Source organism: Crinia signifera, unplaced genomic scaffold (genome assembly GCF_055691185.1).
Source record: "Crinia signifera unplaced genomic scaffold, ASM5569118v1 HAP2_SCAFFOLD_87, whole genome shotgun sequence".
Classification (NCBI taxonomy): Eukaryota; Metazoa; Chordata; class Amphibia; order Anura; family Myobatrachidae; genus Crinia; species Crinia signifera.
In genome coordinates, this window is record NW_028142785.1 from 313,349 (window position 1) to 336,784 (window position 23,436).

Here is a 23,436-nt window from a genome sequence, read left to right on the forward strand (position 1 = left end):
CAGGGGCGGATTGGGGACCAAAAGTGGCCCTGGAAAATTTCTGGAAGTCGCCTCATGTTGGAAGCACCAAATCAAAATGGGCGGGCCAGCATAACAGTAGGCGGGGTTACCTGCTGAACTTAAAGCTGAAAGATGCACGGGTTTTCACCTAGTCACGGGTATTGTGCCACCCAAACAATTCAGCCGCGGACGCTGCAGGAAACGGGGATGATTACTTCGAATACATATACTTAAAAATATGTATATGAAATTTTCAACCCATGTATAATTCTGAACAATGGGAGGAGGGTGAGCACCTCTCAGGTGGGGGGGGGGGGGGTGTCCCATTGCAGTATGCCTTTAGTACTGCTCACTGTGTAATCCAGTCCTGTCCAGCCCTGAACCCAGCAGAGCTGCAGAGACACTGAATTGATTTTCAATTATGGCGCCAGCTTTTGAGCCAATCAGAGCTCTCGGTCCGACAGCCAATCAATAACTGCAGCTGCTGGACCACATGATGTACCCACAGTGCAAATGGGCAAGGTACCACTGGCACACACCTATTTATTTCCCTGCACAGCAGCTAGTGCCCTTTATTCAGTTGCCAAAAGTCTTATCGCTGATTATACGTAACACACACCAATTGCCGACAGTAGTAGTGCTGCCTATACATAACACCAGTTGCCGACAGTAGTAGACCTGATTATACGTAACACCCACACCAGTTAACAACAGTAGAAGTGCTGCCTATACATAACACCCACACCAGTTACCGACTGTAGTAGTGCTGCTTTTAGCTAATGCCCACACCAGTTGCCGACAGTAGTAATGATGCGTAATGCCCACACCAGATGCAGAGTGTAGTAGCGCTTCGTATACCTAATGCCCACTAACACCCACACCAGTTGCCGACAGTAGTAATGATGCGTAATGCCCACACCAGATGCAGAGTGTAGTAGCGCTTCGTATACCTAATGCCCACTAACACCCACACCAGTTGCTGACAGTAGTAGCATTGCTTATATGTAACACCCACACCAGCTGCCGACAGTAGTATCGCTGCCTGTATGTAATGCCCACACCAGCTGCCGACAGTAGTATCGCTACCTGTATTTAACGCCCACACCAGCTGCCGACAGTAGTATAGCTGTCTATATGTAACACCCACATCCGCTGCCGACAGCAGTATCGCTGCCTATATGTAATGCCCACACCAGCTGCCGACAGTAGTATCACTGCCTGTATGTAACGCCCACACCAGCTGCCGACAGTAGTATCGCTGCCTATATGTAACGCCCATGCCAGCTGCCGACAGTAGTATCGCTGCCTATATGTAACGCCCATACCAGTTGCCGACAGTAGTATCGCTGCCTATATGTAACGCCCACATCAGCTGCCGACAGTAGTATCACTGCCTATATGTAACGCCCACACCAGTTGCTGACAGTAGTAGCATTGCTTATATGTAACGCCCACACCAGTTGCCGACAGTAGTATCGCTGCCTATATGTAACGCCCACACCAGTTGCTGACAGTAGTAGCATTGCTTATATGTAACGCCCACACCAGTTGCCGACAGTAGTATCGCTGCCTATATGTAACGCCCACACCAGTTGCTGACAGTAGTAGCATTGCTTATATGTAACGCCCACACCAGTTGCCGACAGTAGTATCGCTGCCTATATGTAATGCCCACACCAGTGGCTGACAGTAGTAGCATTGCTTATATGTAACGCCCACACCAGTTGCCGACAGTAGTATCGCTGCCTATATGTAACGCCCACATCAGCTGCCGACAGTAGAATCGCTGCCTATATGTAACGCCCACACCAGTTGCTGACAGTAGAATCGCTGCTTATATGTAACGCCCACACTAGTTGCCAACAGTAGTATCGCTGCCTATATGTAATGCCCACATCAGCTGCCGACAGTAGAATCGCTGCCTATATGTAACGCCCACACCAGTTGCTGACAGTAGAATCGCTGCCTATATGTAACGCCCACATCAGCTGCCGACAGTAATATCGCTGCCTATATGTAACGCCCACACCAGCTGCCGACAGTAGTATCGCTGCCTATATGTAATGCCCACACCAGCTGCCGACAGTAGTAGCGCTGCCTATATGTAACGCCCACACCAGCTGCCGACAGTAGTAGCGCTGCCTATATGTAACGCCCACACCAGTTGCTGACAGTAGTATCGCTGCCTGTATGTAAAGCCCACACCAGTTGCCGACAGTATCGCTACCTGTATGTAACGCCCACACCAGTTGCTGACAGTAATATCGCTGCCTATATGTAAAGCCCACACCAGTTGCTGACAGTAGTATCGCTGCCTATATGTAACGCCCACACCAGTTGCTGACAGTAGTATCGCTGCCTATATGTAACGCCCACACCAGCTGCCGACAGTAGTGCTGCCTTTATGTAACGCCCACATCAGCTGCCGACAGTAGTATCCCTGCCTATATGTAACGCCCACACCAGTTGCCGACTGTAGTATCGCTGCCTTTATGTAACGCCCACACCAGCTGCCGACAGTAGTATCGCTGCCTATATGTAACGCCCACATCAGTTGCCGACAGTAGTATCGCTGCCTATATGTAATGCCCACACCAGTTGCTAACAGTAGTATCGCCATAGGCGTGCGCACAGGGGGTGCCGGGCGTGCACAGGCACCTCCTAATGACTGGCACCCCCGCACAATTGCAGCACCTCCTAATGACCGGCAGCGGCAGTGCCCCCTCCCCCGGCCGGCAAGCAGTACCTGCGCTTTGCTGCTGGCCTGGCTGGGCTCCTTCATCAGCAGTCAGCGCGAGTCCAGTGTTCAAAACGGGGCGTGGCGACGGGGGGGGGTCCGTGATTAGGCCACGCCCCTGCCCTTTCCTGTGCCCGGGTAGACCACACTGCAGCTGCAGCGGCCCTGCCTACTGTTCTGTCACTGTGGCAGGCTCCCAGGCTGGCTCCTGGCTGAAGCCTGAAGGTAATGTGTGCACTGCAGAGACTGGGGAGTGTGACATTTATGGTGAGGGAGTGGGCTGTGTGTGAGAATGTAGTGAGGGGAACAGGGGGCCTGATTCAGGATCACTCACTAAGGGCGAGATGTACTAAAGGGAAAATGCGGTAAAACCCCCGTTTTACCGCATTTTCCTATGTACTAAAACCCGTTCGCAGCGGTTTCGCAGGGCAGGGTATCGCCACCTTTGGGTGGCGATACCCTATAGAAGCCTATGGGCTTCTTTTCGCCGCCCGCCGCGTCGCCGCAACCCGCCGCCTCGCCGACCCCCCCTTTCCCCCCTCCCTTGGGCTTACCTTCTTACAGGTCCTCCTGGACCCCGGAAGGTAAGCCCTTCCTCCCCCTAGCAACGCAGCCGGACGTCCTTCCGGCTGCAGGGGGAGGAGGAAGCGCCGGGGACAGCTTGCTTAGCTGTCCCCGGCGTGGATGCTGCAGAAGCCGGCTGGGAGGTGACGGAGACCCCCCGCAGACCACAGTACAGGTATCGCGGGGGGCCTCCGTCACCGCATCGCGATGCCAGCCGCATATGTTAGTACATATGCGGCAGCATCGCGGCGGGGGGGCGCGAAGGGCGGCGATGTATTTTAATACATCCCGCCCTTAGCAACAATCTTTTGCTGCTTAGCAAGTGGAACACCGCCCGCAAATAACTGTGAAAACTGTAATGTCCCTGCTGTATTGTTACCTGCCTGGCTGATGCGGTGACCAGTGGCGCCGCTGATGGCTGCCTAGGCGCTGTGCAGCTCAGCATGTATGTGTGCCCTGTGTGATAACCGTACTGTCCCTGCTGTATTAACCGTACTGTCCCTGCTGTATTATCTTATCCACGGCGCCACTGGTCGCCGCAACAGCCAGGCAGGACTGTTGCGGCGACCAGTGGCGCCGTGGATAAGAATTTTTTTCTTTGGTTGCCTAGGCTCTGTGCTGCTCGACAGGTACGTGTTCCCTGTGTGATAACTGTACCGTCTCAGCCTATATTGTTACCCACCTGGGGGTCCATTGGTGCAGCTGATGGCTGCCTAAGCCCTGCACAGCTCAGCGAATATATGTTCCCTGCGTCTATATCCCTCAGGGTACATCTAGCGTATACATATAATACATATATTAGTCACTATGCACTGTGTAATATGAATATGGGTCACTATGTGCTAATATTAGTCACTATGCACTGTGTAATGTGAATATGGGTCAGTACACTCTGTGTAATGTGAATATGGGTCAGTACACTCTGTGTAATGTGAATATTGGTCACTGCGCGCTGTATAATATGAATATGGGTCACTACGCACTATGTAATGTGACTATGGGTCACTATGTGTGAATATTAGTCTCTATGCGCTGTGTAATGTGACTATGGGTCACTATGTGCGAATATTGGTCACTGTGCTGTGTAATGTGAAAATGGGTCACTACGTGCGAATATTGGTCACTGCGCGCTGTATAATGTGAATATTGGTCACTGCGCGCTGTATAATGTGAATATTGGTCACTGCGCACTGTATAATGTGAATATTGGTCACTGCGCACTGTATAATGTGAGTATGGGTCACTGCGCGCTGTATAATATGAATATGAGTCACTACGCACTGTGTAATGTGAATATCGGTCACTAAGTGCGAATATTGGTCAGTAAATGCTGTGTAATGTGAATTTGGATCACTACATACTGTGTAATGTGAATATGGGTCACTGCATGCTGTGTATAGTGATTATGGGTCACTACATGCTGTGTAATGTGAATATGGGTCACCACGCAGCCATTTTCCCAGTGGTCTTTACCGCTGCTCTGCCGGACCGATGATGAAGTGAGTAGAATTTAATGGGTGAAGGGTGTACAGCGTGTGGGGCCTCCAGCGACACTTATGTGGCATCATATGTAATAGCTATTACAATGTGTGGTATAATATGTAATGGGCATTATGGAATGTGTACTGGGCATTATTGCATAATGTGCAATGGGCATCACAGTGTGAGGCGTAATGTGTAATGGGCTTCACGGTGTGAGATGTAATGGGCATCGTGGTCTGTGTCAATGTGTAAGGGGCATCATGGTGTGAGGTGTAATGTGTAATGGGCATCACAGTGTGAGGTGCACCATGTAATGGGCATCACAGTGTGAGGCACAACGTGTAACGGGCTTCACAAAGTGAGGTGTAACGGGCATGATGGTGTGAGTCACACTGTGTAATGGGCATTATGGTGTGTGGCGTAATATGTAAAGGGCCTTACAGTTTGTGGTGTAATGGGAATTACAGTGTTTGGTATAATGTGTGTGACATAACGTGTATTGGTCATTATGGCATGTGGGTGTGACGTGTAATAGGCATTACAGTGTGAATTTTTGGCACGCGCCTTCAGCAGACACTGTCCTTATTATCCCTATTTTACAAAAATTCGTCAAGCCCTGGCATAATGTGGAATGTCCATTACTGTGTGTGGCATTATGTTTGATGGGCATTATGGTCTGTGGTATTATGTGTATTGGGCATTATGCTGGGTGGCATTATGTGTAATGGGCATTACTGTGTGCGGCATTATGTGTGATAGGCATTATGGTGTGTGGCATTATGTGTAATGGGCATTACGGTGAGTGGCATTACAGTATGTGTAATGGGCATTATGGTGTGTAACATTATGTGTAATGGCCATTGCAGTGTAAATTTTTGCAACGCGCCTTTGGCGCGCACTGTCCCTGTTTCTCGTGTGTGTGATGGGAATGATTAATTCTGAAGCCCATATACATAAATAAGTCACCTTCTATTTAGTTTGCGTTGATGCCCAGTAGGCGTGATGGACACGCCCAGTAGGCCTTGATGGACACGCCCAGTAGGCTTTGATGGACACGCCCAGTATGCGTGATGAACACGCCCCTCCAATGGTGCACCCCCTAATAAAATGGGCTGCGCACGCCTATGAGTATCGCTGCCTATATGTAACGCCCACACCATTTGCCGACAGTAGTATCGCTGCCTATATGTAACGCCCACACCAGTTGCTGACAGTAGTAGCTCTGCCTATATGTAACGCCCACACCAGCTATATATGTAACCCCACACCAACTCCAGCTGCCGACAGTAGTATCGCTGGCTATATGTTATGCCCACATCCGCTGCCAACAGTAGTAGCGCTGCCTATATGTAACGCCCACACCAGTTACCAACAGTAGTATCGCTGCCTATATGTAACGCTCACACCAGCTGCCGACAGTAGTATAGCTGTCTATATGTAACACCCACATCCGCTGCCGACAGTAGTATCTCTGCCTATATGTAATGTCCACACCAGCTGCCGACAGTAGTATCGCTGCCTGTATGTAACGCCCACACCAGCTGCCGACAGTAGTATCGCGGCCTATATGTAACGCCCATGCCAGCTGCCGACAGTAGTATCGCTGTCTATATGTAATGCCCACACCAGCTGCCGACAGTAGTATCATTGCCTATATGTAATGCCCACACCAGCTGCCGACAGTAGTAGCGCTGCCTATGTGTAACGCCCACACCAGCTGCCGACAGTAGTATCGCTGCCTATAGGTAACGCCCACACCAGCTGCCGACAGTAGTATAGCTGTCTATATGTAACGCCCACATCCGCTGCTGACAGTAGTATTGCTGCATATATGTAATGCCCACACCAGCTGACGACAGTAGTATCGCTGTCTATATGTAACGCCCACACCAGCTGCCGACAGTAGTATCGCTGCCTATATGTAATGCCCACACCAGCTGCCGACAGTAGTATCGCTGCCTATATGTAACGCCCACACCAGCTGCCGACAGTAGTCTCGCTGCCTATATGTAATGCCCACGCCAGCTGCCGACAGTAGTATCGCTGTCTATATGTAACGCCCACACCAGCTGCCGACAGTATTATCACTGCCTATATGTAATGCCCACACCAGCTGCCGACAGTAGTAGTGCTGCCTATATGTAACGCCCACATCAGCTGCCGACAGTAGTATCGCTGCCTGTATGTAACGCCCACACCAGTTGCCGACAGTAGTATCGCTGCCTATATGTAACGCCCACATCCGCTGCCGACAGTAGTATCGCTGCCTATATGTAACGCCCACACCAGTTGCCGACAGAAGTAGCGCTGCCTATATGTAACGCCCACACCAGCTGCCGACAGTAGTATCGCTGCCTATATGTAACGCCCACACCAGTTACTGACAGTAGTATCGCTGCCTATATGTAACGCCCACACCAGCTGCCGACAGTAGTATCGCTGCCTATATGTAACGCCCACACCAGTTACTGACAGTAGTATCGCTGCCTATATGTAACGCCCACATCAGCTGCCGACAGTAGTAGAGCTGTCTATATGTAACGCCCACACCAGTTGCCGACAGTAGTATCGCTGTCTATATGTAACGCCCACACCAGTTGCCGACAGTAGTATCGCTGACTATATGTAACGCCCACACCAGCTGCCGACAGTAGTGCTGCCTATATGTAACACCCACACCAGCTGCCGACAGTAGTATTGCTGCCTATATGTAACGCCCACACCAGTTGCTGACAGTAGTATCGCTGCCTATATGTAACACCCACATCAGCTGCCGACAGTAGTATCGCTGCCTATATGTAACACCCACAACAGCAGCCGACAGTAGCGCTGTCTATATGTAACGCCCACACCAGTTACCGACAGTAGTATCGCTGCCTATATGTAACCCCACACCAACTCCAGCTGCCGACAGTAGTATCGCTGGCTATATGTTATGCCCACATCCGCTGCCAACAGTAGTAGCGCTGCCTATATGTAACGCCCACACCAGTTACCAACAGTAGTATCGCTGCCTATATGTAACGCCCACACCAGCTGCCGACAGTAGTATAGCTGTCTATATGTAACACCCACATCCGCTGCCGACAGTAGTATCGCTGCCTATATGTAATGTCCACACCAGCTGCCGACAGTAGTATCGCTGCCTGTATGTAACGCCCACACCAGCTGCCGTCAGTAGTATCGCTGTCTATATGTAACGCCCACACCAGTTGCCGACAGTAGTATCGCTGCCTATATGTAACGCCGACACCAGTTACTGACAGTAGTATCGCTGCCTATATGTAATGCCCACACCAGTTGCCATTAGTAGTATAGCTGTCTATATGTAACGCCCACACCAGTTGCCGACAGTAGTATCGCTGTCTATATGTAACGACCACACCAGTTGCCGACAGTAGTATCGCTGACTATATGTAACGCCCACACCAGCTGCCGACAGTAGTGCTGCCTATATGTAACACCCACACCAGCTGCCGACAGTAGTATCGCTGCCTGTATGTAATGCCCACACCAGCTGCCGTCAGTAGTATCGCTGTCTATATGTAACGCCCACACCAGCTGCCGACAGTAGTATCGCTGCCTATATGTAACGCCCACACCAGCTGCCGACAGTAGTCTCGCTGCCTATATGTAATGCCCACGCCAGCTGCCGACAGTAGTATCGCTGTCTATATGTAACGCCCACACCAGCTGCCGACAGTATTATCACTGCCTATATGTAATGCCCACACCAGCTGCCGACAGTAGTAGTGCTGCCTATATGTAACGCCCACATCAGCTGCCGACAGTAGTATCGCTGCCTGTATGTAACGCCCACACCAGTTGCCGACAGTAGTATCGCTGCCTATATGGAACGCCCACATCCGCTGCCGACAGTAGTATCGCTGCCTATATGTAACGCCCACACCAGTTGCCGACAGAAGTAGCGCTGCCTATATGTAACGCCCACACCAGCTGCCGACAGTAGTATCGCTGCCTATATGTAACGCCCACACCAGTTACTGACAGTAGTATCGCTGCCTATATGTAATGCCCACACCAGTTGCCGTCAGTAGTATAGCTGTCTATATGTAACGCCCACACCAGTTGCCGACAGTAGTATCGCTGTCTATATGTAACGCCCACACCAGTTGCCGACAGTAGTATCGCTGACTATATGTAACGCCCACACCAGCTGCCGACAGTAGTGCTGCCTATATGTAACACCCACACCAGCTGCCGACAGTAGTATTGCTGCCTATATGTAACGCCCACACCAGTTGCTGACAGTAGTATCGCTGCCTATATGTAACGCCCACATCAGCTGCCGACAGTAGTATCGCTGCCTGTATGTAATGCCCACAACAGCAGCCGACAGTAGCGCTGTCTATATGTAACGCCCACACCAGTTACCGACAGTAGTATCGCTGCCTATATGTAACCCCACACCAGCTCCAGCTGCCGACAGTAGTATCGCTGGCTATATGTTATGCCGACATCCGCTGCCAACAGTAGTAGCGCTGCCTATATGTAACGCCCACACCAGTTACCAACAGTAGTATCGCTGCCTATATGTAACGCCCACACCAGCTGCCGACAGTAGTATAGCTGTCTATATGTAACACCCACATCCGCTGCCGGCAGTAGTATTGCTGCCTATATGTAATGCCCACACCAGCTGCCGACAGTAGTATCGCTGCCTGTATGTAACGCCCACACCAGCTGCCGACAGTAGTAGCGCTGCCTATATGTAACGCCCACACCAGCTGCCGACAGTAGTAGCGCTGCCTATATGTAACGCCCACATCAGCTGCCGACAGTAGTATCGCTGCCTGTATGTAAAGCCCACATCAGCTGCCGACAGTAGTATCGCTGCCTGTATGTAACGCCCACACCAGCTGCCGACAGTAGTAGCGCTGCCTATATGTAACGCCCACACCAGTTGCCGACAGTAGTAGCGCTGCCTATATGTAACGCCCACACCAGGTGCCGACAGTAGTATCGCTGCCTGTATGTAACGCCCACACCAGTTGCCGACAGTAGTATCGCTGCCTATATGTAACGCCCACACCAGCTGCCGACAGTAGTAGTGCTGCCTGTATGTAACGCCCACACCAGCTGCCGACAGTAGTAGCGCTGCCTATATGTAACGCCCACACCAGTTGCCGACAGTAGTAGCGCTGCCTATATGTAACGCCCACACCAGGTGCCGACAGTAGTATCGCTGTCTATATGTAACGCCCACACCAGCTGCCGACAGTATTATCACTGCCTATATGTAATGCCCACACCAGCTGCCGACAGTAGTAGTGCTGCCTATATGTAACGCCCACATGAGCTGCCGACAGTAGTATCGCTGCCTGTATGTAACGCCCACACCAGTTGCCGACAGTAGTATCGCTGCCTATATGTAACGCCCACATCCGCTGCCGACAGTAGTATTGCTGCCTATATGTAACGCCCACACCAGTTGCCGACAGAAGTAGCGCTGCCTATATGTAACGCCCACACCAGCTGCCGACAGTAGTATCGCTGCCTATATGTAACGCCAACACCAGTTACTGACAGTAGTATCGCTGCCTATATGTAATGCCCACACCAGTTGCCGTCAGTAGTATAGCTGTCTATATGTAACGCCCACACCAGTTGCCGACAGTAGTATCGCTGTCTATATGTAACGCCCACACCAGTTGCCGACAGTAGTATCGCTGACTATATGTAACGCCCACACCAGCTGCCGACAGTAGTGCTGCCTATATGTAACACCCACACCAGCTGCCGACAGTAGTATTGCTGCCTATATGTAACGCCCACACCAGTTGCTGACAGTAGTATCGCTGCCTATATGTAACGCCCACATCAGCTGCCGACAGTAGTATCGCTGCCTGTATGTAATGCCCACAACAGCAGCCGACAGTAGCGCTGTCTATATGTAACGCCCACACCAGTTACCGACAGTAGTATCGCTGCCTATATGTAACCCCACACCAGCTCCAGCTGCCGACAGTAGTATCGCTGGCTATATGTTATGCCGACATCCGCTGCCAACAGTAGTAGCGCTGCCTATATGTAACGCCCACACCAGTTACCAACAGTAGTATCGCTGCCTATATGTAACGCCCACACCAGCTGCCGACAGTAGTATAGCTGTCTATATGTAACACCCACATCCGCTGCCGGCAGTAGTATTGCTGCCTATATGTAATGCCCACACCAGCTGCCGACAGTAGTATCGCTGCCTGTATGTAACGCCCACACCAGCTGCCGACAGTAGTAGCGCTGCCTATATGTAACGCCCACACCAGCTGCCGACAGTAGTAGCGCTGCCTATATGTAACGCCCACATCAGCTGCCGACAGTAGTATCGCTGCCTGTATGTAAAGCCCACATCAGCTGCCGACAGTAGTATCGCTGCCTGTATGTAACGCCCACACCAGCTGCCGACAGTAGTAGCGCTGCCTATATGTAACGCCCACACCAGTTGCCGACAGTAGTAGCGCTGCCTATATGTAACGCCCACACCAGGTGCCGACAGTAGTATCGCTGCCTGTATGTAACGCCCACACCAGTTGCCGACAGTAGTATCGCTGCCTATATGTAACGCCCACACCAGCTGCCGACAGTAGTAGTGCTGCCTGTATGTAACGCCCACACCAGCTGCCGACAGTAGTAGCGCTGCCTATATGTAACGCCCACACCAGTTGCCGACAGTAGTAGCGCTGCCTATATGTAACGCCCACACCAGGTGCCGACAGTAGTATCGCTGCCTATATGTAACGCCCACACCAGTTGCCGACAGTAGTATCGCTGCCTATATGTAACGCCCACACCAGCTGCCGACAGTAGTATCGCTGCCTATATGTAACGCCCACACCAGTTGCCGACAGTAGTATCGCTGCCTATATGTAACGCCCACACCAGCTGCCGACAGTAGTAGCGCTGCCTATATGTAACGCCCACACCAGTTGCCGACAGTACTACGCTGCTTTTACAGATGGAGCCAGCCTCATTGTTGCTGCTGGCACGCCAGATGCTCCGATCTGGCAGGCGGCCCGCCAGCATAACAAGACACACAATGTCTTTGACGCTTTCATGTCCATGGGCCGGGTATGGGGCAGGCACGCACACATGCCAGAATCCCCAGCGCACTGTGGTGATTGGCGTGCCGGGGACAAGTACAATGAGGATGACTCCACCGGCGCTGTAAGCAGAGGAGATCAGCGGCGTGTAAGGGTGGCAGGGGTCACCTAGCCCTGGTAGTAGTCATAGTGCCAATGGCGCAGTTAATAATTGCAGGTACATATATCACTTTTGGTGCTTGCTGATTGGTGTAAAAAATTGTTTGTTTGGTATTAACTTTATTAATCCCTCTTACATTAACAAACTGGATGCGAATAGAAACTTACGCGGACCGTTCCGATATACACACACCATAACCACCAGCATGCATTCAATGTATAGAGAGGAACTGTATATACCGTGTGCGGAAAATAATACACGCAACCCTCTACTGTAACTACGTTGCTTAAAAGGGGGCGCGATACACCGATTTCCATGGAGAGGAGTACTGTATTTACAGTGTGCGGAAAATAATACACGCAACCCTCTACGTATAACTACGCTGCTTAAAGGGGGCACGATACACTGATATCCATGGAGAGGAGTACTGTATTTACAGTGTGCGGAAAATAATACACGCAACCCTCTAGTCATAACTACGCTGCTTAAAGGGCCACAATGCGACATGTTGCTGTATGACAATTTCATACACATTACATATGTAAGGAAAGCATTGTAACGTGATGTTTTGAAATGTGACTCACAAGGCATACACGAACTCCAACAGATACCAGCTGACAACACTCATCATTGGAATGACAGGTGCACACATTTCACGATGTAGCCCACAATGCTCCACAACCTGTGTATGTGCATATACAGGTGATTGATCAGGTGCGTTGAGACCTGCGTAATTTAAGCGGGAATTATCGGCGGGAAATATCGGCGTAAATTTGCATCTACATTGCGGGAAAAAATATACGCCCCCTTGTTCATGGCGGGAGATTAACATATAAATATTCAGTCAGATGCAGCCCACAATTGCTGCAAACATGTCTGACTCAGACGATTCCGCAGCTGAGGACGCTCTGCAGAGAGCTACAGCACAATCCCTGCTTGATGCACTGAACAAGAGGGAACAGGAGCGGAGAAGGAGGGCCCAAGAGAGGAGTCGCCTGCAAGATCAAGCGGGCCCCTCAGTAACAGGCCCTGTTGAACCTCCACCAGCTCCACAAGGGCCAAGCAACCAGCCAGAACAAGAGGTTGCATCTCTCCAAACAGGTGTGACCCAGCAGGTGCATGGTGAGAGAACTGGGGCCACCAGAAAACAAGCTGCAACATCTAGGGTGAGGACTGAGCAGGATACCACCACCAGAAAGAGAAACCCTGCATTTGTAGAGGCCGAAATGCGAATTCTAGTGCCCAGGGCACGCGAATGGATTGAATTGGCAACCAGGAAGCCGGGTGCCAGTGCAAGGAGAAAGCTTTGGGACAAGATTACAGAGGAAGTGAACCAGGTGTCACCAGTGGTCAGAAATTGGGACGCGGTGAAGAAAAGGTTAGTGTGTTTGTCAGGGCTATTTTTCAGCAGTCTCCAGCAGGAACTGAGGCCCTTATTGTAGTTCACTCTTTCTGGCCAAATATTTCTTAGATGGACAAAACCATGTGCACTGCAGGTGAGGCAGGTGTTACTTGTGCAGAGATAATCAGATTTGGGTGGGGTTTTACACCTGCCTCACCTGCAGTGCACATGGTTTTGTCCATCAAAGAAATATTTGGGCAGAAAGAGTGAACTAGAATAAGGGCCTCAGTTCCTGCTGGAGACTGCTGAAAAATTGCCCTGGTCTTTGTCCCCCTGATGTCATATGTGTGTACATATGTTACATGTATGTTTTGAGACTAATAGAAAGGTGTGTTTGTAGATAGTGCTACACTTCAATGTCACATGTGAACACAACCATGTCTAATAACCCACATTGATATATGAAACATGCACCATTGGTGTGATGTGAGGTTATGGGCACAGTTCTGCTCATGTTAAGTATGTGATGGGACAAGAGAAAGTGTGTTTTTGAAAGAGTTGTTGTAACATGTTCCATATGATGCTACTGAAACAAGAATGAGCAAACTGTGCACATGTAGCTGGTGAGAAACTACACATCCCAGTATGCCATTCCATAGTTAAATTACTCCATAATAACCACATTGTCAAGCTATGGTGGAATGTGTAGTTTCACACCAGGTGGAGGTGCCTAATTTGGCCATGGATGATGTCATTTCTGCATAGTGATGTATGTATGTGCATTTAGTGGCCTAATGAATGAGATGAGACACTGAAATGCCTCCTAATTTAGACATGAATGTGTGTGTGGGACACATATGGCAAAAAAACATAAGAGCACCCACACTAGGAAATGTCACGTAGCTAGGGGTACCACATAGTCCCTTTAATTCCGGACACATATTAATTACACAGGTTCTGTGGCTGGCTGACTTCAAGACTCCACTTCACCTAATTTTAAACTGCCACAGAACCTGTGTAATTAACATGTGTCCGGAATTGAAGGGACTAGGTGGTAACCCTACACGTAGCACAGTGGTGCACATATCTCATGGTGATATTTGTATTTTTAAACTTGTAGGTGGACTGACTTCAAAAGTACACTGAAGAGGAAGATGACTGACCGGTACAACCACAGCATGTCCACCGGGAGCGGTCCTATGCCTGACCATTTGGAGTATACCCCCCTGGAGCAGGACTCCTTGGACGTGATTGATGTGGGGGAGATCAGGGGGATCTCCAATATGGACAGTGAGCTCCCGGCGGAGGTCTTTGATGCTCCTTTTGATGGTAAGTCACAGTAATGCATTGTATTTAGAAAGATATTTTTTATTGCGTATGTGATGGTGACATTGTTTTCAATTCTTATCCTAGCAGAAGCAGAAAGCCAGGATGGACCGGCAGCATCTTCCTCTGCAGAGCCACAGGTGGAGCAAGTGGTCCAGCCTCCACCAAGACGTCGCCCCCAGCCCCAGCCACAGGAGACATGGGATGAGAGCCTGTTGGTGACGCTGGAGAGGATCGAGCAGCAAGGGGTGGATGCTGCGATCCGTCAGCAGCAGGTGGCGGATTTTCTGGCGGAGTGGAAGGCCACAAACAAGTTGCAGGTTGAGGCCTTGAACCGCATTAATGAAACTCTGGCGGCTGGCATAGTAAGCATTGGCCAACACCTCAGCCGCCAGAATGAACTTCTTGCGGAGCAGCTGTCCACCGCCAGGTCCCTAAGGGACAATCCCCCATCTGCTGCCCCACCCCAAGCTGCTCCCCAACCTTCCACCTCGGCTGACCCTCCTGTGTCGACTAGGGGAAGACGCCGAAAGCCAGCTGAGCCAAAGGCCCCTGTCCCCAAGGCCCCATCTAAAAGGGGCAAAAAAGGGCCCAAATGAGACCTGGTTCACTTCCTCTGTGGTTGGAGCCCAAAGGTTTAAATTGCACTGGACATCCGCTTCCTGAGTTGGCCATCGATCCATTTGCGTGCCATGGGCATGAAAGTTCGTATTTTGACCTCTACAAATGCAGGATTTTTTTTTTTGGTGGTGTGTATCTTGCTTAGTATTCACCCTGGTTGTTGCAGTACGTAATCTGGTGTCCCCATTTCTTTCACCATTGCATTTGCAGGGTAACACATGTTTGGAGATATGCAACCTCTTGTTCTGGCTGTTTTATTATTTGTGTGTCTATTTTATTTGTTTATTTGATTTCTCACATTAAAGTGTCAAGCTGTGATGCTGAACAGCAAATACATTTATTTTACAAATTAAATCTAAATTGTGGTATGTGTCATTTCTTGTGTGAAACAAATACTAGATTTATGTGTACTTACTGACCAGGGTATTTTTGAACATTTGTTGAAGTGTGGTCAAAGTTTCCCATGTGTAACCCTCTCCATGGCCATTCCCATGTTCCTATCCAACTTTTCCCTGCTAATTAGTTTGTGTCAGCACATGTGCAGAGCAACTTAATAGGTGAGAAAGCAGTTTGTGTGCAGGTGAGGTAGCTCCTACAGTAGTAGGTAAAAGCAGGTCCAGAACAATGCTTTCCTCATGGAGTGGGTGAGGCAGACAAACAAGGGTGAAAAGGTACATTTGTGTAGGAATGCATATGTGTCCTCCCTAAAAAAAGATGTGTGAATGGGCCAAACATGATAAATTAGCTTGTGAACAAACATGCATAACTTTTTAAATATATATGATTTTACAGTGTCATAAGCAGATGTAGGAATCCTTTGTTAGAGAGATGAGAGTGCAATAATGTGATTGGTGGCATCTTACATCCAGAGTGTAGTCAAATCCAAATCATAGCAGATGAGATAGTGGTACAGGTCATTATTTTGGGTACTATACAAAGATTGTGTGGAAAATAGTGGTCATGGGCTTCAAACATTGCTGAAACATCCTTTGTAGGTGTTAGATGTGGTTTATGTTATTGTATCCTAAATACAAAACCTATGTTAGTATTAGAGTGAACACGTTGACACATGTCGACTTGTGTAGATTGAGTGTGCTACTGCGTAAAGTCTATGAAAGCACGTAGTGAATGTGTCTGTTTAGCAAATACCTACCTTAGCGTATAAAAAGATTCTTACCTTAAATTAAACAAACCTTTAAATGTGGAGAAGTATAGAAACATAAGCTTCCAATGTGTTTGCGTGCTGTGTGTGTGGCTTGCAGGCAGTGAAATCATGGTTTGGACTTAATAGACTGCAGCATTGCTTATTACATTCAGGTGTATGTGTTTGAGTAGTAATCAGCGTTAATTAGCCAACTCAGCCGCACGCTGGCATGCGGTATCTGTAGGGGTGGTTTGAGATGGCGGTTGGCGGCCGCCTGTTTTGTGTCCGAAATGAACGGTGCCTTAGTCGATCGTGCGGTGGTAGCACCGCTCATTTTTGGTGCACACCCCCGTGTACGCCCATATTTACGCCCATTTTCCCTCATTATTTCGGCCGCTCCCATCAACACGCCCCTATGCCGCCCCCATTACCCGTACACTCGCGTACAGGTTTTTTCGCACGTTGAGACCCGGCCGTAAGCGTTGTGGAGTGTTCGCGCCGGCGCATTAGCGTATCTGCACATGCGCAGATCATGAAAAACACCGGGACGTACGCGTACGGCCCGGCCGCACCAACCAGAATAAGGCCCAGAGGTCTTAACAAACAGTATACCAGACAGCTACAAGTATGCCACAGCACCAGATTAGGTTGTGTCATCAGTCCCCAGTAACTTTTTAATTTTTATATAGCCTTTAGTGAGCACGGTTCACTGTAGTTTTTTCACGATTCTTTTTTGATTTCACATGAATTGTTTTTTTCACGTGTTCACTCGTTCTACCAATACCTTGATCACTAATCATGTATAAACATGTCGATGCAGCACGTAAATGTATCTATTTACCATTGTTATTGTGTTTTTTTGCAGATGCGTCCTAGCTCCATGACAACCAGCCAGGACGCCTGTCTGATTGGTGCGGACATGCAGACTCCAACACGCCCACAGGGGTGGAACCAAGAGGGAAAGTGAGCCGGCGGCGTGAGCCGTCTCCGGGGCAACCGTCCGTCATGGCGCCGACGTCATGACGTCATCTGAATCGGACGCCGATGAGCCACAGACAGAGACGGAGCCAGGAGAGCGCACATCACGCCGCAAGGTAAACAGGCCCCAGGTGAGTGAGGGGAGAGCGGGAGTCCGCGTCATCGGCCGGCGGCCGGCGGGGGGAGTGGCTATGAGACGCAGGTGCACACCATTTCATCATTATGTTTCCCTATATAACACGTGTATGTTCACTTGTATCACTGTATGCTATCCTGTTCTTGATAAAAGTCTTAACCGACTGAAACGTCAATAAGGAACCCACAGTTTGGACTCTTATTCTTTCCATACCAAGACCCTCGAGTGCCGCCCTACCAGTTCATGTTTGTATTTTGGTATTTCTATACCTTGGAGGGCACTGGGGCAAGTATCCCTTGGTCACCAGCAGTGTGCCGGCCACATTCACCTGTAAGCTATATATATATATATATATATATATATATATATATATATATATATATATATATAGTGGGGCATTATACAGTGGTATGTTATACCGCTACTTCGAGTACTGGAGGGTCACCTATAGTGGGAAGATTTTCTGTGGGGATACTTGTCACTTGTGGCCCCATCCCCTAAGCGCGTTACCCATCACAGCTCTCTTGCATTACAGAAAGCCTGCGGGTACAACTGAAGAGGCTTCAAGCCCCCACCCAGCAGAAGGAAGCTCCACTACACACACCAGTGATGCCGTGCACGTCGGATGCAGAACAGGCCCATGTGCGGCAGTACAGTAAGTTAAGCACTGCACTCCCAGCTGTCAGCCTGCCAAATTTGTTACAAGACAGATTTTGTATGATTTACCGATGTTCAGAAACCAAGCGGTTAGGAGACCGATGTGGGAATCCAGACATTGAGTGCCCTGTGTGCGCTATGTGCTGTGTAATGTGAACAAGATTGTGCTACTGAGTCATTTGAATTGGTACTATTGTATGGCCATACCTCCTTTTTTTTTTGCGGTGTGCGGTGGGCATTGTCCCTTTATTAAGTATGGGAGAGGAAGCACAAATTTATAGTGTGCAGGAGGGCACCAAACATCCTTGCACCGGCCCTGGGCGGAGCTACACAGAACTGGCCTGATTCCACAGCAAGAGGGAGAGAAGTGGCTGCCCAGAGTGTATGTGTGTGTCAGTATCTACAGGGAGAGGCACAACTGGCTTTGCACTGCTGCCATATTGGGTTTTGTTGTGTCTGCGTTAATAAACTAAACTAGTGTGCGGCACATGTAAATCAGCCAAGGGTGTTGAATTAGGATGCAGTCAGGCTTAGGCTGCAGGGAGGGTGGGTAAGGTGGTGGAGTAAGTTAAGGTTAGGGACTGCGTGACAGAGTGCATGCCTCAAAGGGAGGGAGTGCATCAGTGTGACAGATCACAGGCCATAGGGTGATGGAGCACGTCAGTGTGATAGAGCGCAGGATGAGGGAGCAAGTGAGTGTGATAAAGCTCAGGGGGTGTGATAAAGCGTACGTCTCGGGGAGAGGGAGCGTGCCAGTGTGATAGAGCGTACAACTTGGGGAGAGGGAGCGTGTAAGTGTAGGTAAAGGCCGGAAGGTGAAGGAGAACATCAGTGTAATAAAGCACAGACCGCAGGGGGTGGGAGTGTGTGAGAACACAAGCCATGGGCGAGGGAGTGTATCAGTGTAATAGAGTACAGAATTCAGGGTGAGTGACAGTGACGTAACTAAAAGTAAATAAATTCTGGTGCCATCCCCCTCCTAATCACACTGACAGAGCAGGTACACACTGACAGCGCAGGTACAGAATGAACAGTACCTGTGCTGCTTTAATCCGTCAGTGAGACCCGGGAGGAGAGTATCCTGAATTGAGCAGCAGGCTCTCTCCAGTGGCTGACGGACACTCTCTCCATCACGCAGTGAGGAAGGGGGAGCGGCGGGCAGGGTAGAAGTGGGAGCTCTCTGGCTGTCTGTGTGAGGACGCTCAGTGACCCACTAATCAGCGGGTCATGGGGCGGGTCACTGAGAGCCCTCACACAGACAGCCAGAGGCGGACAAGTCTGCGTTTCCTTATTGGCTGCAGCTGCAGAGCTCACACAGGACTCCTGGCCTTTGGCAGCCTCTGTGAAAGCGCTGTGAACCTGCGCCCCGGTGGCGCAGGCACCCTCTGCCACCGTTGGGGCTGCGGAGCCCTAGTTACGCCACTGGTGTCTGATATAGCACAGGGCGAGGGAGTGTGATATAGTGCATTGGAAGGGAGTGTGTGATAGAGTGCAGGCCGCAGGTGAGGGAGTGTGATATAGCGCAGTGGGAGGGAGTGTGATATAGTGCAGTGGAAGGGAGTGTGTGATAGAGTGCAGGCCGCAGGTGAGGGAGTGTGATATAGCGCAGGGGGAGAGAGTGTGATATAGTGCAGTGGAAGGGAGTGTGTGATAGAGTGCAGGCCGCAGGTGAGGGAGTGTGATATAGCGCAGTGGGAGGTAGAGTGTAATAGAGTACAGGATGCAGTGGGAGGGAGTGTGATATAGCGCAGGGGGAGGGAGTGTGATATAGCGCAGGGGGAGGTAGAGTGTAATAGAGTACAGGATGCAGTGGGAGGGAGTGTGATATAGCGCAGGGGGAGGTAGAGTGTAATAGAGTACAGGATGCAGTGGGAGGGAGTGTGATATAGCGCAGGGGGAGGGAGTGTGATATAGCGCAGGGGGAGGGAGTGTGATATAGTGCAGTGGAAGGGAGTGTGTGATAGAGTGCAGGCCGCAGGTGAGGGAGTGTGATATAGCGCAGTGGGAGGGAGTGTGATATAGTGCAGTGGTAGGGAGTGTGTGATAGAGTGCAGGCCGCAGGTGAGGGAGTGTGATATAGCGCAGGGGGAGAGAGTGTGATATAGTGCAGTGGAAGGGAGTGTGTGATAGAGTGCAGGCCGCAGGTGAGGGAGTGTGATATAGCGCAGTGGGAGGTAGAGTGTAATAGAGTACAGGATGCAATGGGAGGGAGTGTGATATAGCGCAGGGGGAGGGAGTGTGATATAGCGCAGGGGGAGGTAGAGTGTAATAGAGTACAGGATGCAGTGGGAGGGAGTGTGATATAGCGCAGGGGGAGGTAGAGTGTAATAGAGTACAGGATGCAGTGGGAGGGAGTGTGATATAGCGCAGGGGGAGGGAGTGTGATATAGCGCAGGGGGAGGGAGTGTGATATAGTGCAGTGGAAGGGAGTGTGTGATAGAGTGCAGGCCGCAGGTGAGGGAGTGTGATATAGCGCAGTGGGAGGGAGTGTGATATAGTGCAGTGGAAGGGAGTGTGTGATAGAGTGCAGGCCACAGGTGAGGGTGTGTGATATAGCGCAGGGGGAGGGAGTGTGATATAGTGCAGTGGAAGGGAGTGTGTGATAGAGTGCAGGCCGCAGGTGAGGGAGTGTGATATAGCGCAGTGGGAGGTAGAGTGTAATAGAGTACAGGATGCAGTGGGAGGGAGTGTGATATAGTGCAGTGGAAGGGAGTGTGTGATAGAGTGCAGGCCACAGGTGAGTGTGTGTGATATAGCGCAGGGGGAGGAAAAGTCATATATCGCAGTGGGATGGAGTGTGTGATAGAGTACAGGCTTCAAAGGGAGGGAGTGTGATCTAGCGCAGTGGGAGGTAGTGTGTAATAGAGAACAGGATGCAGTGGGAGGGAGTGTGATATATAGTAGAACAGGGGACAGAGTGTGGGGCCGATATGTTTTAATCATTCCAGTAGGGACCAATGGGGCCAATGTGTTTTATTTTACCTGTAGGGGCCAATATTTTTATTTGTAAATTCCTTCCGGGTGCCAGTGTGTATTATTTATTCCTTTTAAGGCCAATATATCTGTTTATTTTTCCTGTATCAGCAAATTGTTTTTTCCCATGGAGGGACATTGCGTGTGACATGGGACGTGTCAGGGAAGAGTTTAGTAGCAGCATTATCATAGTAACATACTGTATGCAACTGCAGCAAAAGATGCTAGGACAGCTGCGACTGTGTCCAACAAAGGCCACATGAGGAGGGATCCCGCTCCTCGTGACAAACCCCACACCTAAACAGATCCCGCCTCCATTAGGGCTGCTCCCAGAAATTTCCCGGGCTGGTTTTTCATCCCAATCCGCCCCTGCATCACGGTGTGCAGCTTATTGTGTAATTGGCATCACGGTGTGTGGCATAATGTGTAATTGGCATCACGGTGTGTGGCGTAATGGGCATCACGGTATGCGGTGTAATGGGCATCACGGTGTGCAGCTTATTGTGTAATTGGCATCACGGTGTGCGGCATAATGTGTAATTGGCATCACGGTGTGTGGCGTAATGGGCATCACGGTATGCAGCTTATTGTGTAATTGGCATCACGGTGTGTGGCATAATGTGTAATTGGCATCACGGTGTGTGGCGTATGGGCATCACGGTATGCGGTGTAATGGGCATCACGGTGTGCAGCTTATTGTGTAATTGGCATCACGGTATGCGGCATAATGTGTGATTGGCATTACGGATAAACAGTATTTAATGATTTATAGCCAATGCAGGGTAGAACTAAGCTGAACTGATCAATCAATTCATCTATAAACTGGAAGATTAGAATAGGTGCGCTGGCACAATCTGCAGTTACACAATACAATCACGTTACAGGCTACACCCCCTTCTGATAGGCCACACCCCAATTTTTCAGCATGCACAAGCATCCTATCTCCAACTTATGGAAAGTTGGGGGGGGGTGACACCATGAGTTACTACACCGGGTGACACCAACCCTAGTGACGCCACTGATTTCACTGATGCATTCAGTCATCTCCTCCCCAAACTGGGAAGAGACCCACACTTGCCGGGATCATACAGACCCATATCACTTCTCAACGTTGATTATAAGTTGTATACCAAAATTCTGGCAGATAGGTTGAAGTTAATTCTTCCTTCTGTGGTCCACTCAGATCAGACGGGCTTCATTAACCCCTTACCGACGCAGCATGTTTTTGCCTTCCTGACAGAGGCCTTTTTTTTCAAATCTGACAGGTATCACTTAAGTGGGGATAACTTTCTTTTGCTTTTACTTATCCCAGTGATTTTGAGATTGTTTTCCCGTGACACATTGTACTTTAAGTTAGTGATAAATTTTGGTCGATACAGTTTTTTTTTTTTGTGAAAAATACCAAAATGTCGTAAAAAAAATGAACATTTTGCAATTTGCAAAATGTTACATTTTCTGCTTGTGAGACAAATAATCATACCACTCAAAATAGTTAATAACTAACAAAGACCATATCTAAACTTTATTATTACATCATTATTTCAACTTTCTTTTATTTTTTTTGGACGCTAGGGGGCAGCAGAGTCTAAATTTTACACATAACACAGTAAACGCTGCTTTTGGCTGTTCACGTTTGAACAGCCAATCGCATCGATCGCCCATGACGGGGGGCATCGCTGCCCCCCCTGGGCAATGAGGGAAGATGTCTGCTGTCAGGGACAGCAGACATTGTCCCTCTGTCACCGCGTCTCTAGACGCGGTGACAGTTACAAGTCATGACGTACATTTATGCCATGTGTCGGGAAGTACATCCCGACCATGACGTAAATGTACGTCAAATGTCGGGAAGGGGTTAAGGGTCGTCATTCCACAGGGAACATAAGAAAGGTTCTGGCTGCTTCACACTGGCCGAACTCCACGGCTAACCCAGACGCACATTTCATTCTTTCTCTCGATGCAGAGAAAGCCTTTGATTATGTCAGTTGGGACCATCTGTACACCACGCTCACACGTTCTGGGTTTCCGCCGGGCTTCTCCAGTGTATTAAACGCTTTATATACAGCCTCTAGTTCTCGGATTATATGCAATGGGTATATATCTGATCCAGGAATTCTAAAAAGAGGTACCAGACAGGGCTGCCCACTCTCGCCCCTATTATTTTCCCTTGCTATTGAACCATTAGCGATTTCCCTAAGACAATTGTAGTCGTTTACAGGGGTTCACGTTTATTTGCGGACGACATGCTCCTTTTTGTA

General features: G+C 49.6%; 1 long non-coding RNA gene across 1 annotated transcript in view; it reads left to right on the plus strand.

Annotated features, from left to right (window-relative positions):
* LOC146056728 (uncharacterized) overlaps positions 1 to 23,436 on the plus strand; it is a 90,972-nt gene that overhangs the window by 60,620 nt on the left and 6,916 nt on the right. The window contains exons 3-4 of the long non-coding RNA XR_014469380.1: positions 17,303 to 17,531; positions 18,087 to 18,206. This is a non-coding gene — a long non-coding RNA (uncharacterized LOC146056728). The remainder of the gene's footprint in view (positions 1 to 17,302; positions 17,532 to 18,086; positions 18,207 to 23,436) is intronic.